Source organism: Wolffia australiana, chromosome 4 (assembly GCF_029677425.1).
Source record: "Wolffia australiana isolate 7733 chromosome 4, ASM2967742v1".
Classification (NCBI taxonomy): Eukaryota; Viridiplantae; Streptophyta; class Magnoliopsida; order Alismatales; family Araceae; genus Wolffia; species Wolffia australiana.
In genome coordinates, this window is record NC_135838.1 from 20,368,700 (window position 1) to 20,387,605 (window position 18,906).

Sequence of the window (18,906 nt, forward strand, 5' to 3'; positions counted from 1 at the left end):
GTTGTAATTCACCAAATTTAATAGTCTCAAGTAGGGCCTTAGGCATGATATTCACACTTGCTCCTGAATCAAGTAAAGCTTTGGTGAATACTTCCCCTAATTTCGCATTTGATCACTGGTGCTCCGGATCCTTGCGCTTTGAGGTAATTCATGCAGAAAAATTGAACTAATATTCTCAGAAAGTTGAATCCTCTTTGCTTCCTAGGAGGTGTACACAGGTTTTTCACAAATTTGGAATAATCAGGGATGTACTGGATCGCATCTAAAACAGGAATTTCGACCGTAGCCTCTTTCAAATACTCAAGAAGTGGGCTGTCTTTCGATTTTTGTTTCTTCGCTTGTAAGGCACTAGGGAAAGGGATAGGTGGGCAATATGTTTTGGGTTGGGTTCCTTTTCCAGATTTTCCTCTACCCTTCATCCTCATCCTTTTCTACTTCCTCTAACTTATCCTCCACTTCATTTCGTTTCTATAGCTGCAAATGGATTAGCCAACTCTTTCCCACTCCTAAGTTTTGATATAGCACTCAGCTCTCCTAGTTCTTGTTGTTCAGTCAATGCCTGCATGTCATGAATATGCTCATTAACTACACTACACATGTCATCAACATAAAGTAAATTGCTAGGATTAATACAGGCCTGAGTAGGAGTTTACCTGATTTGGCGCCCATCTTCATAGGGTCTTCACACACGCACCTTGCGGTGCTCCCCGTGCGCAAATTGATGACCGCTGTGGAGGCAGATCTCCGCCTTGAGCTTCTCCATCTCCCTCCGATGCCTCTCCTCCATTTCTTCAAAAAGCTTGAGCATCCTCTTCTTGTCTTCTTGCAGCTCCTCGATGACCTTGGTGAGAGTCGCATTAGTGGGATCTGAAAAATTTCGGTAAGGTTGATAATGTTGTTGGTGTTGGGGATTGTTCGCCTTGGATTGGAACTGTTGTTGGGGTGGTTGTTGTTGTTCCATCCCTGTCCTCCTAAGTTTCCTCTAGTTCCCCATTGGACATTGCTCCCTTCTTGCCTGCCTATAGCATTCACTTTTGATATCATAGGGCATTCTTCTCCGGTGTGGCTATCACTTGAGCACATTTCACATCGATTTATTTGGTTGGGTGCTCTTCCGCTATTCTGACCTTGCCATAGTGTGATTATTTTTTCATTCATCTTTTCCATGGCTTTTCCCATCATTACACCTATCTGTTTTTCAATTCTATCCATAGTAATCTGGGGTTCAACCCCTCTAACATCCAACAGTCCACCTTTCTGAGGGGTAACCCTAACATGATCGGAGGCATCTTGGTGATAGGCTAAATTATCGGACATTTTTTGTAGTAGTGCCATAGCTTCATCTTCATACATGTCAGCTATTGCTCCTCCACTCGAGATATCAACTCTGCCTCTCTCCACATCATTTAAGCCTTCATAGAAAATTTGCACTAACTCCCATTTTTGAATGCCATTGTGGGGGCACTTCCTAATGAGCCCCATCAATCTCTCCCATGCTTCGCTAAATGTATCATTTCCCTGCTGAAAATTTCTAATTTCTCTTCTGAAAGAATTTGTCCTCGCCACTGTATAATATCTTTTAGGAAGCTCTTCTCCATATCATTCCATGATTCAAAATTTGTTCCCAATGTTCTAAACCAATCCTTGGCTCTATCCTTAAGGGCATGAGGGAATAGTTTCATTCTCACAACTTCCTTTGAAATTCTGGGGTAAGTGCAACTATCACATGCTTCGTAAAATTTTTCTAAGAAGTCATAGGGCTCTTCGTTTGCCTTCCCCAAAAAGGACGGTAATAGCTGAAATTGGTGTGGATCGATTCTAAACATCACATCTTCTCCAATCGGGGCAGATATCCTGGTTAAGATGGGGGTTTCTGCTGGTGTGGAATACTCTCTAATCCTCCTCCGTCCATCGTTAACTACCTCAGGGTTTCCTGTTCCATTACCTATTGGGTCCATTGGTACGGGTCTAATCAATATCTCCTCTACAAATGTGGGTTCGGTGAAAGACGACTCGGGTGTGGTGGAATCTACTACAGGGGGATTTCTGTCACTGCTCCCTGATTCAAATCCAGACCGAAGCTTCATACAAAACCACTAATTCAAATACAACACTCGTTAGTCGTTAAAAACCAAATACCGTCTTAAATCAAAATCAATAATAAGGAGACTTAACAAACTCGTGAGCAACAATTAACCACTGTGTTTACAAATAAAAATATGTTGAATTCCTAAGTGTTGCCTCCCCGGTAGCGGCGCCAATTGATAAGCCGAAAATAGGGGTGAAAATTACGCAAATTTTTAGCCCTTGTCGTTGTGAATTTTTGGCTTATGCAATAAAATTTATAAAACTCTACTTAATATGTATAGTGATAAGTATGAGTGTCGTCCAAGGGAGGCAAGTAGGAATTTCAATTTGATTTAATTTTTGGTGTTTTAGATCCTAATTAGAGTGAATTTGATCTTCAATGAGGATCAAGTCACCCTAATTAGGTGAGAATTTAGAGAGGGGGGTAGGAGAGATGGGAAGATTAGAAGAATTAAGAGCTCTAAATTTCCTTCTTTGATCCTAATTAAAGGATCCAAGAAATCATTTAGAGAGGTTGAAAGAGGGTTCTTAAAATGAGTTGGGTTGATTTTTCAGATTGATAATTCAGAACTAAAATGGGGTAAATTGAGACTTCTAAAAATTAAAACTAAATTTTTTTATAATTTTCTTTTGTAATGCAATTGAATGCCCAGGTAAAATTCCTCAATTTCGCCTCTCAATCCTAATCAGGGCTTGTACATGCCGCTCAAGCCAAGCGATTTAGAAGTTCAGACTAGAATGGAGATGAAGAAACAAACAACTTAACCTATTTCATTCAAAATGCACAAAAGTTTGAATACAATGAAAGAAAAAAATACCAAAACTGTTGATCCAGGCTGGGACTCCTCTCTGTCTTGCAGCTGTGATGAAGCAACCTCCAGAATGAGCTCCCCCTCTCGAAATTCAGCTTTTATACTTAGGTTATAGGGTAAAAATCACCATTTTACCCCCGTTTAGTACTTAATATTTATCTATCAATGTAGGCTAGATCTGAATGATCTAACCATATAGATAGAAAGAGGGGATCAATACGAACAAATCCATAAAAAAATCATCTCAATCGGACTTCAGGATCAAAAGTTATTAATAAATCAATTTTAAACCAATTTAATCCATTAGATTTAAAATTGATTTATTTATTAGTTTCGTTTTTAAACACGCAATGACGTGTCGCTTTCTCATTGGCTGGCGCATTTTGAATCCTCCTTTTTGCAGAAAAGTCCTTAAAAAGCCTGGAATTGCTTTTGGACGCCGCCCAAAAGTAATTATATATGCTCTGGCGCACTCTCTCTCCTCCGATTTCTCCTAAAACATTAAAAATATATATTAAAAATTGCAATAAAACCCTGAATGATTTTAAATAGGATCTTTACGCCTGCCGTGGCATCGAGAGGTGTTTTCAGGGTCTTTGCAACTAAACGTTGCAAAAAGGCCCCAAAAGTCTAGAAATTGCATAAATACATTTTTCTCTTATAAATATGCCCTTTTTCATAGAATAAATGCATTTCTTCTTGAAATAAATCCCAGAAAATTCCTAAAAATTCGTAAGAAATTCTAGAAAATTCTAGAAAATTCCCTGATTAATTCCCATGTTGATAAATGTCGAAATAAACTTTTTAATGTGCCATTTTCATCCAAAAATAATTATTTCGAGCTTCAATAAATCCTTAAAAATTCATATAATTAACAGAAAATTAGGGAAAAATCAGAAATTACTTGGAAGCATTATTTTTGTGTAAATATATGATAACAACCCAAATTTAAGCCTTTTAAATGCATAAATCATGCTAATAACATGAAATAAAGACCGAAATTAGGGTGTTATCAGAAGTATAGTGACGAGGGACCATCGCCCCAACCAGAACAATGGACGCCAACAACAACACCACGCAGGTCCAGCCAACTTAGCAACCTAGATTCAAGTACTCAGGATAGTCAATCCCTATGATCGATGCATTTATTTTATTGTATTTATTATTATTATTGTTTGAACAATTCCGATTAGGACGCCCTGTTTGGGCTCATCTGTTGTTATTTTTCTTTAACATTGATTGATGTACGTTTTAGGGGCAACCACGTCATGTGATGGTTCTCACCTATTTCAGCCCCGCGTGGGCATCCTCCCTCCCCTATATTAAGTGACGGTTTTCCCAATGGAAGTTGGGGAGAGAGAATTTCTTTTGAAAATGGGAAAGCTGTATTTGACCTAGTTTTCACCCCTTCCCTTCGGGGAAGTTATCATTAACTGTTTCTAGACAGAGTTCATGGGAGTTTCGTATCCAGGTCACCATATTCACCAAGTGGAGATCACTCCATGGAAGAACTGCACGCTGCCAACTTCTTCTCCCCTTACCGCGCACTGATTGTTGGCCTACAAGAAGCCCATTCTTGGCTCCCTTTTCTGCACGCCCGTGCCTCCCTGCCATCTTGAGCAGTTGTCATTAGTCTCACCACCCCCAATAATGCCATTTTGGAGAAAATTGTTTTCAAAAACCTTTTCTTGAAGGTTCTTTAAAGTTCCTTGAGGGACTTCCTCTACGGCAGCACCGCCTTGCATCCCACGTGCCACACATACCGCTAGCTGTTGTGTCTGTGGCCTACACGCCAGTGCCTCCGCCTGTGTACCCTGGCAACTACACACCCTACAACTGTGCGCCCTATGCCTGTTTGCCCAGCGTACTCGCACCTTCACATCAGCACCCCCACACCAAGGTATGCGGTCTCTCGCCCACGCCCCGACGTCTGCACACCCACGCTTGCAGCACATGCCTACAGGCTTCTCACCCAATCCTGCTTCCCCACGCGTAATCACCTTGCACCTGTCTTGCACCCACGCACCTCACTACAGTTGACACTGTCAGACGCGGGTGTCCCCATCACATTCGAATTGTTGACCCATGCATGCTCTACACGCTTCGTGCATATTTCATGCACAAAGTGCAAAGCAATGTGCGTCGGCACTGAGTGCAGACAGCATGCACGCATGCGCGGACTTCGTGCATGCACTACACCCTCTGCGCGCACACTCTGCCCACTTAGTGTTTTGTGTTTCTGCCTTTTGCGCACTTTGCATGTAGGAGGCCACTTTGCACGCTCTGCGCCTGCGTGTGTGCAGCACGTGCCTGCACACTCAGGGCCATTGTGCGCTGCTCTGCACACTCTGTGATGTCCACGTGCCCTCCACGTGCTTCGCATGTGCGTACCACGCTCACGCTTGCCGTGCGCCGACGACTTGTGCTACCTTCCGTGAAATGACTCGATCACTAGAGACTTATGCGTTGCAACCCCTCATGTACAACTATTCCCTTTATTAGCACTATTATTATTTCTTACAATGTCATCTTCTACTACTTGCTCGGTGGCCCTGATTTTACCAACGATTCATTAGGATTAGCCACCTTGTGTCGAGAGATAGGGTTCTCTTGGGATTACAAATTAGAAATATTAGCAATAGATGTCAGTGATGCTTCTGGACGTGTCGTGTTCCCCCGGTGCCTAGATTGTCAAGTTAGTGAAAATCGGTCATTGGAGTTCTGGCCATGACGGTCCACACCTGAATCTTTAGTTGATCATCATACCCTCGAAAGATCAGCGAAGCTTCTTACGCCCTTAATGACGTCGAGAAGGAGAATGAAATGCTATGAATGGGGGAATGAAGAACCAACAAAACTGCAATGAGGAATTTTTTCTTCTAAAACAACTACTGCTTCCTTATTCGTCTACTCCAACTTTCTTCTTATAGTAGGAGAAGATAGTTATAGGCCCCCTAGTGGGCCCCTTTAAGGGGAGAGAATCCAAACATGGACTCCCTTTCTAAAGGTGCAAACAAAATCTCCAGACAACACAAACACATGTGGGGGAGGTCCGTACAAACACAGGAGGGACTTCCCTTCAATGAAAGGACGATGATAAAAGACTAAAACAACCATATGACGGGGCCCGTACACAAGTAATGGGTCATCATAAAAACACAAAGGACACGACTCATAACAAGACGATGCAAATGCGGCTTCTCAAACCTGGTAGTGGGAATGCTGGTTCTTCCCATCGGATTGGGCTCCGTAACGAAGGCAAAAATGGGGTCTAATTTTGTCTTCGTTATTTTTGCCTTGATCAAATAAAATTTTTAATGGTGAGGACGCCGACACATCACCATCAGACGCATCGCCACGGTCAACCGAAGTCAACGTCTCTACCACGGATACGTCGCTACAGTCTGTTGGGTTCAAGGGGCCTTGACTTGGATGAATAAATCTAAAACGATGTTCAGCGGAAGTCTTTTGCAAATCAAACGGCATCAACCCAAACATTGAAACCAATTACCTTTGCACGAATCCGATTCGTGATTTCTTTGATTCCGGAGCAAGACGAGTCGAGCTGCTCAAGTGTGCAGCCTCTAGACGTATCCACGTGATCCTCGACACGTTCGATCTCCTCCTTCTCGTAGACGAGCCCCGTTCGATCTCTGTCGGCGTCGTTACGTCGTCCCGATCACATCAGGGGTGGAGAGGGGGTGTGGGGAGAGTGGAGAAGAAGGGGAAGGCCCCTGAGCAATTCTGGCCTGGGTGAATTTCGTTTAGGGCCTTCCCCTATTTATACTAAGTGGGTATTTTTCATAAAAAACCCCAAAACTTAAGTATATTGAAGCATATTGGGTGCAGCCCGATAGTGTGGCCGGTAAGCGGAACTGTCGCCATAAATGGCGACGTCCGATCGACGTGCGGCAGGTGGTGACCGTGGGCTACCCGGGCGGGAAGAATAGTGCGGTGCATCTCGCATCGGTGTGCGGTTGGGGTTGAGCACCCCGTCCTCCAGGAAGTCGTGACGCCAAGAACCTCTAGTCTCGGGTGGATAGTAGTTCCTATCCGGATGATAGGGACGGTCGTCATAGTAGCGCGGTGCTGGCCTATCCTCCCGTGGTGGGGATCTCCGCCTGTCTTCGCGATCGTACTCCCATGGCGGGGATCCTCGTCGGTCGTCGCGCTGATACTCCCGGGGAGGGGATCGTCAGCGGTCATCACGGTCGTGCTCCCATTCGTCAGCTCGTTGGTATCGAGGAGGTGGGACCTCGGGGCCTCGAGGTCGGTACTCCGGGGCAGAATGCTCCTGCATGGAAGGTTTTCCCGGTCGTCGGGAAACATCTCGAGCCAAGGGCTCGTCATAGGCCTCGTCTACCGGTGCCCTACGAGTAGGGACGGTGGTAGAAGATCTCCGGTCTTCGGATGCTTGAGGTGATCGTGTATGAACCATCCTATGGTCAACTGATAACACCCTAATTTCGGTCTTTATTTCATGTTATTAGCATGATTTATGCATTTAAAAGGCTTAAATTTGGGTTTTTATCATATATTTACACAAAAATAATGCTTCCAAGTAATTTCTGATTTTTCCCTAATTTTCTGTTAATTATATGAATTTTTAAGGATTTATTGAAGCTCGAAATAATTATTTTTGGATGAAAATGGCACATTAAAAAATTTATTTCGACATTTATCAACATGGGAATTAATCAGGGAATTTTCTAGAATTTTCTAGAATTTTTTACCAAGTTTTAGGAATTTTCTGGGATTTATTTCAAGAAGAAATGCATTTATTCTATGAAAAAAGGGCATATTTATAAGAGAAAAAATGTATTTATGCAATTTCTAGACTTTCCGGGGCCTTTTTGCAATGTTTCGTTGCAAAAAGACCCAGAAAACAGCTCTCGGTCGCCACGGCAGGCGTAAAGATCCTATTTAAAATCATTCAGGGTTTTATTGCAATTTTTAATATATATTTTTAATGTTTTAGGAGAAATCGGAGGAGAGAGAGTGCGCTAGCATATATACGCAATTACTTTTGGCAAGGCCCAAAAGCAATTCCAGGCTTTTTAAGGACTTTTCTGCAAAAAGGAGGATTCAAAATGCGCCAGCCAATGAGAGAGCGACACGTCATTGCGTGTTTAAAAACGAAACTAATAAATAAATCAATTTTAAATCCAATGGATTAAATTGGTTTAAAATTGATTTATTAATAACTTTTGATCCTGAAGTCTGATTGAGATGATTTTTTTATGGATTTGTTCGTCTTGATCCCCTCTTTCTATCTGTACGGTTAGATCATTCAGATCTAGCCTACATTGATAGATAAATATTAAGTACTAAACGGGGGTAAAATGGTGATTTTTACCCTATAACCTAAGTATAAAAGCTAAATTTTGAGAGGGGGAGCTCATTCTGGATGGTGCTCTATCACAGCTGCAAGACAGGGAAGAGCTCTAGCTTGGATCAAGTTATCTGGTACTTTTTTTCCTTGATTGTATTTGAACTTTTATGCATTTTGAATGAAATAGGTTAAGTTGTTTGTTTCTTCATCTCTATTCTGATCTGAACTTCTAAATCGCTTGGCTTGAGCGGCATGTACAAGCCCTGATTAGGATTGAGAGGAGAAATTGAGGGATTTACCTTGGCATTCAATTGCATTCCAAAAGAAAACTCTAAAAAATTTAGTTTTAATTCTTAGGAGATTAAGATTTCCCTTTTTATTTCTGATTTAGCAAATTCTCAAAACCAACCAAAACTTAAATCAAAAATTTCTTCCAACCTCTCTAATTGAATTCTTTGATCCATCCAATTGGATCAATTAATTCAATCTAGAGCCCACATTTCTTCTTTTCATCTCATCTCTTCTACCCCCCTCTCTAAATTCTCACCTAATTAGGGTGACTTGATCCTCATTGAAGATCAAATTCACTCTAATTAGGATCTAAAACACCAAAAATAAAATCAAATTGAAATTCCTACTTGCCTCCCTTGGACGACACTCATACTTATCACTATACATATTAAGTAGAGTTTTATAAATTTTATTGCATAAGCCAAAAATTCACAACGACAAGGGCTAAAAAATTTGCGTAATTTTCACCCCTATTTTTGGCTTATCATCAACCATTCATGGCCTAAAAAATGCCTAGGGGTATGCAAGTGATGGATGAAATGTTATGACGTGTAAAATGCCGATGAACCAATAGGATGTGCACAATATGATGTAAATGATTTTCAAAATAATGACGTGCACAATCCAATAAAATTTTTTTAGTGATATGCTACCGACCGTGTTAAGCGAAAGCTAACACGACCCGCTCTGATACCTCGGGGCCAGTGTTGGGCCCCGTCCTTCGTTTTTCATTTCCTCTTTTCATTTGTATTTTGAATTTGTAAGGAGAGGCCGAACCACGTCTTGCGACGGTTCGTCCTCTCCCACGTTCTCTTGGCACCCATCCTCCCTATATAAGGGGATGGCATGCCCAAGGAACATTTGGAAGTCATTGTTGAAAATTGAGTTGCAATTGATCTTCCCCCTATCGTAGTTCTAGTGTAAGGGGTTTGGCTAGGCCCACCCCACGTCGAGATCACTCCGTGGGTAGAGCCCACATTTCTTCCGTCGAGATCACTCCGGGAGGATCGTGCTGAAGCGTGCCGTCGAGATCACTCCGGCACGGGTTAAAGATTTTGAAGAAGTCGCTACGAAGCTCGAGGGAGAACTGGTCTTAGTCAGATTGAGGCCCGAGAGGTTCTCTCCTGGGGTCGCTACGAAGCTCCATGCTCGTAGCGCCGGGCCTTTCCTGATTGCCCAACGGATCAACGACAACCCCTATGTCGTGAGCATCCCGCCGACTTTGGGGATTAGTTCGACGTTTAACGTCAGTGACTTATCCCGATACCAACCTTCGCCACCCGTCATCGAGCGTCACAACCAATTGAGCCTTAATAGTAATGAAAGTGAGAGTACACCCGCTCCTTCTCCGTTTCCCCTCCTTGTACGACACGACGCGATAGAAACGGTACTGCAGGAGGTGATTCACGCTGAGGGGGAGCGAGTTGGCCGTTCTTTCTTAGTCCATTGGCAGGGACACCCTCATCCGAGGACACGTGGATCTCCGAGGACGACCTTCGCCGACTCCGACCGGACCTGCTGCCGCCACTTGAAGACCTTACGGAGCTTTGCTCGCCGGAGTCGAGCTCCTCCCACCCTGGGAGGATGATGGAGGACCATCCCAAGGACGATGCCATGAAGACGAAGACCCATCTCGAGGATCACGTGACAAGATGACAACAGCCACGACGAGCAGCTCGCGCCGACGCTCGCAACCCGGGGTTTAAGTACTCCGGGTAAGTATGCATTTCCATTTATGTTTGTTTTTTCTTATATTTCTGGATTTAGGGATTGGGCCAGTGTTGGGCCCCGTCCTTCATTTTTCATTTCCTCTTTTCATTTGTATTTTGAATTTGTAAGGAGAGGCCAAACCACGTCTTGCGACGGTTCGTCCTCTCCCACGTTCTCTTGGCACCCATCCTCCCTGTATAAGGGGATGGCATGCCCAAGGAACACTTGGAAGTCATTGTTGAAAATTGAGTTGCAATTGATCTTCCCCCTATCGTAGTTCTAGTGTAGGGGGTTTGGCTAGGCCCACCCCACGTCGAGATCACTCCGTGGGTAGAGCCCACGTTTCTTCCGTCGAGATCACTCCGGGAGGATCGTGCTGAAGCATGCCGTCGAGATCACTCCGGTACGGGTTAAAGATTTTCAAGAAGTCTCTGTCCTTCAGGGTTGAGAAGAGTCTCCGTCAAGATCACTCCGGGAATTCTTGGAGGTTCCTGAACGTCATCGACGCTGTGACCAAGCTGGGAATCCGCTCCGTCGAGGGAGCATTGTCCCGACCATGAAGAACCCGACGCCAGCCAGGTTCTTGATCCCCCCCCCTGCCCATCTTCCACCACATCCTCCCCCCCCCCCCTCTTCTCCTTCATCCAGCCCATCTCACCTAGATTTCCTTGGACGCCACCCCTTCACCCTCGCTTCTTGATCATCTAACCCCATTTCTTGATCTTTCCCGCCGATTCTTGAACACCACCCATTCTCATCCTCCATTTTCTTGAAATTCTTGATCGCCCAACCGCTTCCCCTACCCTTTCTTGATCACCCTCTCCCCTTCCCCTGCCCTTCTTGATCACCCAACCACCTCTTCTTGCCTTCTTGATCGCCCTCCCCCTACCCCTGCCTTTCTTGATCGCCCACCCTCCTCTCCCCCTCGTTTCTTGATTCCCAACCGCCTCCTCTCGCCTTTCTTGATCGCCCACCCTCCTTTTCCCCATCGTTTCTTGATTCCCAACCGCCTCCTCTTGCCTTTCTTGATCGTCCACCTTTCTTTCCTCTTGATTTCTTGAATTCTTGATTTCTTGATTTCTTGATTTCATGATTTCTTGATTTCTTGATTTCTTGATCTCACCATATCACCTTGATTCCCCTTCGTCCTCCCCTTCGCCCTCTTATCGCCCTCACCTTTCTTGATTTCTTGACTCCCACCCTCTACGCCATAACCGATTTCTTGGTTTTCTGCCCCACCCACGCGACTATTCCCACGATACTTGGTTCACTGTCTTGCCCGCCGACATGGCTGCGTCGTGCGCCAGCCAAGCGCACGCCTTATGCACCCTCTGCTCTGACTCTTGCTACACGCCACCCGTGGACTCAGCTCTCTGCTGGTAGTTACGACCGCACCGTCCACACCCGGTTTCGTCCTCATCAACGACACTCGCCCGCACGATCTGACACTAAGCATCCGCTCGATGACTTGGACGCCTTGGACTAAGCGATACAAAGGTCAGTCTCGTCTCCCCTCCATAAACTCCAGTATTATTATCTTCGACAGTCTCGTCTTCCCCTATCGCGTCCGCTACCGCGATATTCTCGAACACCGTCGGATAGAACTAGCCACCTTGTCGAGTGTAGGGATTCTTGTGGTAGACGGACTGTCATCCGACTTGGACGCCGAACGCTCCAGGGCTGTTAGACGGCCCTCACTTAGTAGACGTCTAGTACGTCCAACGGGTCATTGGGAGTTTGATCTTAGGATCACTCCTCTCTCATTGACCGGTACGGCCGACTTCGCTATCCGTCAAGTCCTTATCTGCTCATTTGTATTTTCTCATCATTCGGCTTACATCCCATACATTCCCCACATAATCCTGTGACGTGAAACGCGCCGATCGATCCCGGCCGTCGTCGTTTCACATCACGAACTAAGACCGTTTAGAATCCCATGATTAGAGACTCATTGGCCATAACCAAAGTACAACCGTCTGTCCACAAGACGTCTTTGGTGTCTCAGGTCTAAGGACCACTTACACAACCGTGACGTGAATCAACCTGATTAACAGTTCTGTATAATACCATTCAAGGATTCGTACGGATCAATTCAGTGAACTCTTTCCACTAAAGAGCACCCACTATCTATCCTTAGTGTCGCCACACTAATGGCTACGGGACCGGCCATACTCATCATATGAATGAGGCTAGATAGTGCTATTCTATCCGGATGCTTTGATGTCCTTCTCGTGTATCCTTTGAATAGGAATGTTTAGAACACATGCTTAAAGACTAGTGATCTCCGTATTACGATCTCATCATAATTCACTAAGTCCGATCATGTATTCATGGACTTCATTATATGCATCACACGTGCACTATAATGAATATGTTCTATTAATGAATATGGGACAAGATGTGGAATGTGTGATTGGCTTGTCGGCCACATATATTTCCATCACAGTCAACCAACGTCATCACTCTCGCTATGGACATGCCACAACTATATCCGCCAGGCTGCCCCTACCAAGCTGCCCAAGGCCACGCCGAGGCCGCCCCGGCCAGGGCCGCCCTAGTCAGGGCCGATGAAGGCTGCCCAGGCTGCCCCTGCCAGGGCTGTACTCACTCCTCTGGCTGTACCCGTGCGCCCGCCTCACCCTCCGTCAGAACCTTACCACGACATCAACTCACTACTAGGGCCGTTCAACGCCCGGAATGCCCAGACCTCTTCACGCACGCACGTCAACACTCTCGCTCCGGACATGCTGCAACCGTCTCCACTACGCACATCTCCACTCACGCACGTTCCATCGCGCGTCATGACATGTCACCAACGATAGATCAACAACTGCCCCTTGGCGTGACATGAAGCACGACTCGTCTTTAATTTATCATCTTAAAGTTGTATTTTCTCTTTCCTCTAAGGCCTATATGTATTGGCCACTATTTCAAGAAAAAGTTAGGCAGTCATATTTCAAGAATTGAGTTTTATTTTTAACTCTTATTGGAGGACTGCCCAGGCTCCCTCTCCCATCGAACCCTAGCCGTCACCGTCGCCCCCGCCGTCGCTGCCGCCCCCGCCGTCACCGCCGCTGTAACGTTTCATAGTCGGCCGTCTCTTCCGCTTCCTCATCTTCTCTTTCTCTCTCTCTCTCTCTATCTCTCTCTCTATCTCTCTCTCTCTCTCTCAGTCTTGCCGCCACAAGGCTGCCCAAGCTGCCCCAGCCAGGGCCGCCCAGGCTACCCAGGATGTCCCTGTGATAAACTCAATTTTTAGGTGATTTTACTGGTTATTTATCAGTTGGTGCGTGTGAGGATTGAGCTTATACAACAAATTTATAACCTCACAGCTTAGGGCGAGTGAGGGTCGATCCAGAGGGAGACGGTAAAGGAAGCAGAGAATTTCTTTCCAGCAAATCAGTCTATTTAATTTTCTAACTCTGAGTGTTAATCTCTGTAAAGAATTCTTCAGTCAAATTACAGAGATACTTTCCAAATATTGATTCAACTAATTCTTTAGTTAGATTGTTTCTAGTTAGGTTTATAAATAGCGTTCTTAAGGACTGGAATGGGCAGAACCGTCAGCAAGAATTTTCTTGTTGACGGTACTGCTTTTGTTCTTTGGGGCAAAAGAACAAGCACCTTGCGCACAGGCGGTGCCCTGTGTGCAGGGGTGTGCTCGCTCGCGGCAGCAGCTACGCGCGGGCATGACTGCGCGCGGGCTTGTCCTACGCGCGTCTATTGCTGCGCACCGGCGCAGCCTGCGCGCGGGCGTAGATTGTGCGCGGGATCCCTGCGCATGGTGCTGCTCGCGCACGGGGTTCTCACGCACGGGCGGCTGTGTGCAGGTTGATCCTGCGCACAGAAACCTTGGCCGCCCCTGCTATGCTCTACCTACCTGAATGAAACCTGAGAGAATGCTATGTAGAGAATCGATTGAGCATTGTGGGTTGAAATGAGGATGAAATCAAACACCTAAGAGGGAAAAGAAAATGAACTCTAAACGACAAGAAAATCTTCGAATAAAAAACCAAACAACTCTGATTGGGAAATGCTGAAGAACCTTGCAGGATTCTTCAGCCCCAACTGAGATTGTCTAAGAGGGAGAGGAGTACAAACTGAACCAACGCAATCACACCGACTTCGTGTCACCCCGTGTCTGGCGAGTCGACGATCTTCTTGAGCAGGTATGCCTCAGTTTGCTCTCTCCCAGCTCCAATGCTCATCAGCCTTGGAGGGTCTGCAGAAAACCTTCTTCTCCAAGCCCTAGCTTCCTTAGAGCAAATTCTGGACCATTTCAAAGTGAACTCTCAAGAGAGTATTTATAGGTTTCTCTTAACACATGCCCACGGGCATTTTCGGAATTTTCTTCTTCTTTGAGATTTCACCAGCTTCTGGTGATCCTTGACGTCCTCCTTGGTTGTCTTAACCTGTTTCTGAACTTACTAACCAAAAAATGTCAAATATAATCCACTTGATTCGAAGAATCAAGTGGGGTTAGTAATTTTATGAAATAATGCATATGCATGACAACTCACATGAATTAACTAGATATTCTTGATGCTTTAATGCTTAAAAGTCTAAATATTTGATGACTTATTGAGAGTCATCAGTTTTCTTGGCCTGCCAGTTGAATGTCATTATCGTACAGCCATGGCCTTCCTAGTATGATGCTACCAATCGTTATGGACAAGATCGCACAACACTCGCTTGTCATAAGTGCTTATCTTTAATGGTATGTGTAACTGTGATTTTAGTAGAAGGGCGGAAGCATCAATCCAGGATACGTTGGCTGGATTGATGAGGCTAAGTTTGGCTGCAGTATCTTTAGAGATGTCTTTGATGCAGCTCCCACTATCTATATACAACTTGCACGCATGTCATCTGATCTTGACATACACATAGAAGATCAAAGTGTGCTGTACAAGGTCGATGGAGGTATACACTAGCTGAGTCGTCATAGGCGGCAGTATGAGTGCGGAGGTACAAATCAGTGACACTAAGGTGGCACCCGGTGTCGCTTAAGGAGGGCGTGTTTGGGGCACCTATGGCGCCATGGGTGTGATCGTGGGGGTCCTGGATAAAGGTACGGGTGGCGCAGTCGGAGTAGGTCAGCGAACCCTAGCGACATTTGAGTATGTAACACCCTGCTAGTTCCCAAGGTTTAGTATTGGGGAAATAGGTGCTGGAGTGGCAGGAGTAATCTGAATGTATCCTAAATGCTCATTGTAGAGTTCATCCTCGGGGCACTCGCTGGGATAGACGTCAACCTCAAAATCCTCTTCTGGTGGTGGATCAATCAGCTTCCCCTTAATATTCATATAAAAGAGGGAAGGGCAATCAGACCGACGATGCCCAAATCCCTTGCTCTTGAAGTAGTGCATCTGCTCGCGGGTCATGGCAAAGGCGCAGGTTGTCGAGACGTCAGAAGAGGCGGTGGGTGCTGTAGTGATCATCGTCGAAGGGGGAGCTATTCTCCTAGGGGTAGTGGGAACCCCTTTTATCAACCCCCTGTCCATGGAAGCCATGGTCATGGCAGCGGATGTTGTCCGAGAGGTCGAGGTCACCGTCGAAGTCATGTCCTCGAAGGAGAACTTATTGCCCTCCACCAAACTATAATCCTGGTCCCCTCCACATCCTCCTGCCCCTGAACTCTTCCCCTTCCTCATCCCGATCTCCTTCACCTCCCCGCGACCGTCCTCCCTCCGCGAACCACCTCTTTCAGTTTCTTCCACCGTCCCTTGACATCGCGGAATTCTCTACTCCTACCCAAATTCATCCGCAGTTCCGTGTCCTCTTCGTCATCCGGCCATCCGGCCATCCGGCTTCCTCCTTTGTCATCCGGAAGCAGAACACCGCGAACCAGTCCGCCGGGCTACTGGGATCGGGCCTGCTCTCCTCCGACCTGCTCTTGCAGAGACGGAACAATCGACCGGGCTGCTCCCTCCGGACTGGATTGGTCCGTCACTCTTCCGTCCCGGAAGAGGACTCGGAGGGTTGCGTCTTGAGCGATTTGGGGTCGATCTCGCTTTTTTTTCCCTCCTCCCACCGAATTTGTTCCGCCGGTGGCTGGTAGGTGGAGCTCTGCTCCCTCTGGCCCCTCGAGCCCGCCGGAACCAGCCAGGGTTGGAAAATCGATCTAACCTTCCCCAGGCCGGCTCCCACAAGGACTCGGTCGACATTGCCCGCCCGGCACCGGGAACGATCCTTCCCATCTCCTGCTCGGTGTAGGACCACCCGGGCATTGGTGCGACCCCGACGTCCATCTTCGAAATCTGCAAGGGTCGTCGCTTGAAGGGGAAGGGGGCAGTACGTAGGGTTTTACGGTCCCGGTCATGTTGACTAGTCAAAGTCTAAGAACAAAATGTCACGATAAAAAAATGATATGGACTTCTCATCAAAGAGAAATTTTGTTTCAAAGTCACTTATGAAGCCCATCTTGAAAAATGAAAAGAAGAATAAAATGAAAATAGAAGAAGACAAGAAGGTTGAAAGGAGAATAATTGAACAATAAAAGAAGAAGAAAGGAAGATCAAAAGAAAAAAGGTAAAGAAACATAATGAGAAATAAGAAAATCAGGAGAAAGAGGAAGAAGGAAATAGTAGGAAAAAGGTTACGAAGAATAAAAAATAAAAGAAGACTTGAAAAGGAGAAGAATAAGAAGAACAAAATAAGAAGAAAAGAAGATGGAAAGAAGACGACAAGAATAATAAAAACGAGGAGAAAAAGAAAGCAAAAGAAGACCGGATGATGAAAAGAAGAATAAAATAAAAAAAGAAGCCTAAAAGAAATGAAGAAAACTTGACAGAGTAGAGTGTAGAGTGGAGAAACCTAACATAGCTTGAAATACAATGAAACTAACTTGACAGAGTTGGAGGAGAGAAAAAAAAACAAGGTTAAACTAAACATTCTCAAGATTGAGAGCAAGAAAGAGAGACTCAAAGAGTGGGAGAGAGAGAATGTGATGCCGGACGTCGTCAAGACGTTGTCCGGTCGACATTGAGGGTAGCGGCTCGGTATCGAATCAGGATCTCAATCAGACGACGACGGGCAGTGTCGTCCGAGAATGCTGACGGGCAGGTATAAATGATGACGATGAATGTGTGAAAGTCCTACTATCGTACGTGCGGGTGCCGAAGTGCAGTGTTGCCGTTCCAGAGATTGACGGGGTCGTGTCTAGTGAGGTCAAACAGACCACCCGAACCTCGCCCGAGAGGGTCGAGGGCGAGTTTGTCACCGAATGGGGAAACCCCGCTAAAGTGCTCACACGCGTCGGATGAACCCGACTCGTACCGGGCAGGTAAGACTCTCGTATAGTTAATCGTCATTTTCTCAACCTGTCTCGCTCTCACCTAAATCTAACCCGAGCGCGGAGGAGGCAATACGAAAGTATACTGAAGAAAGTAAGAGACGTAAAGAGCAGTTGAGTAGGGGTAACTTCGTCGCGCTGGCAACAGATATTTTGTATTAGGAGCTCCGGAGAAACAGCTAGGGCCACGGTGTCGGTTGGAGATGCGGAGTGTGGCGAGGGGTCGGAGGGGCAGCCAGAATGATGGAGCGGGGCCGGGTGCAGGGCGAGCGCCGAGGTCGGCGCACGTGTGGACCGCTCGGTTGGCAGGGGAGTGCGGCGACGGCCTAGCAAAGGAGTGAGGCGGCCGTCTGGTGCTGTGCGGGCACCGGGCGCGAGCCGGCCTGGCAGCACGGCGCAAGGCAGCAGGTACCGGACGCGGCTGCAGCGGGCTGGCGCGAAGTCGCGGTGCTCCCGATGGAGGTCGTGCACGACAGCCCTGGCCGCAGGGCGACGGCCGGAGGAGGTGTCGCGCGATTGGCGGCGCTGGCGTAGGCAGACGGCGCGCACGCGGCGCACGCGGACGGTGGCTCTCGCGGCGCACAGCAGCGGCGGCCACGACGAGGGAACGCGACAGACGTTCGGCAAGAAACCGCCGTGCGGCGGCGCATGCAGAGCCTACTATGGAAGGTGAACGGGCGGTGGGTGATGGCCTGAGGCCGGCGGTTGAGGCGTGGGAGCGGCGAACGGAGCTGGTGGGCAGCAAACAGAGGCGGAAGACGACGAGCGGCGGCGTGAGAGTGCGAGCGGCGGCGTTGGCGGAGGGTGGCGGCGTGGCGCGTGGATGGCGGCCAAGGACGGGTTCGGCGGCGGTGGCATCCTCCTTCCTCTTCTCTTCTCTCCTTCTTCTTCCCCTCCTCCTTCCTCTCCTTCTTCCTTCTTCTTCTTCTTCTTCTTCTTTCTTCTTCTTCTTCTTTCTTCTTCTTCCTCTTCTCACGATCGTGACTCTTGGTCTCCCAAAGACATTATGACTTTCAATTGGAATTTTCAAGAGTAAGTCTGCAGGGGGGGGGCACCCCTCCTTATATAGGAAGGATGAAAATGGGCACCCTTAAACAACAAAGAGAAAGGGGAAATGAAAGAAAATAAGGGGGCTTGCAAGGCCCATTAAGGTAGGTGGGAGGGGAAGATGTCCTCATATGGGCTCTTCCCCTCACTACAACGACAAAAATGAAAGACGAAGAACGAAGAAAGAAAATACAAAACAGATAAGTAGAATGATTTGACGATGAAGGTGGCGCGTCGTCACGCCGAATATCTGAACTCGGGGTTGCGCGTCGATGCTGTGGCTCGTCGCGTCGGCTGGACACGTGTCGGTGGCGGGCTCGATGACGGTGCTTGCT

General features: G+C 46.7%; 1 non-coding gene across 1 annotated transcript; it reads left to right on the forward strand.

The window, feature by feature from the left end:
* The first annotated feature begins 1,447 nt into the window (after positions 1-1,447).
* Positions 1,448-1,553, forward strand: LOC144702799 (small nucleolar RNA R71). Its single transcript, XR_013581379.1, has one exon. It is a non-coding gene; the product is annotated as a small nucleolar RNA R71 (small nucleolar RNA).
* Positions 1,554-18,906: the final 17,353 nt, after the last annotated feature.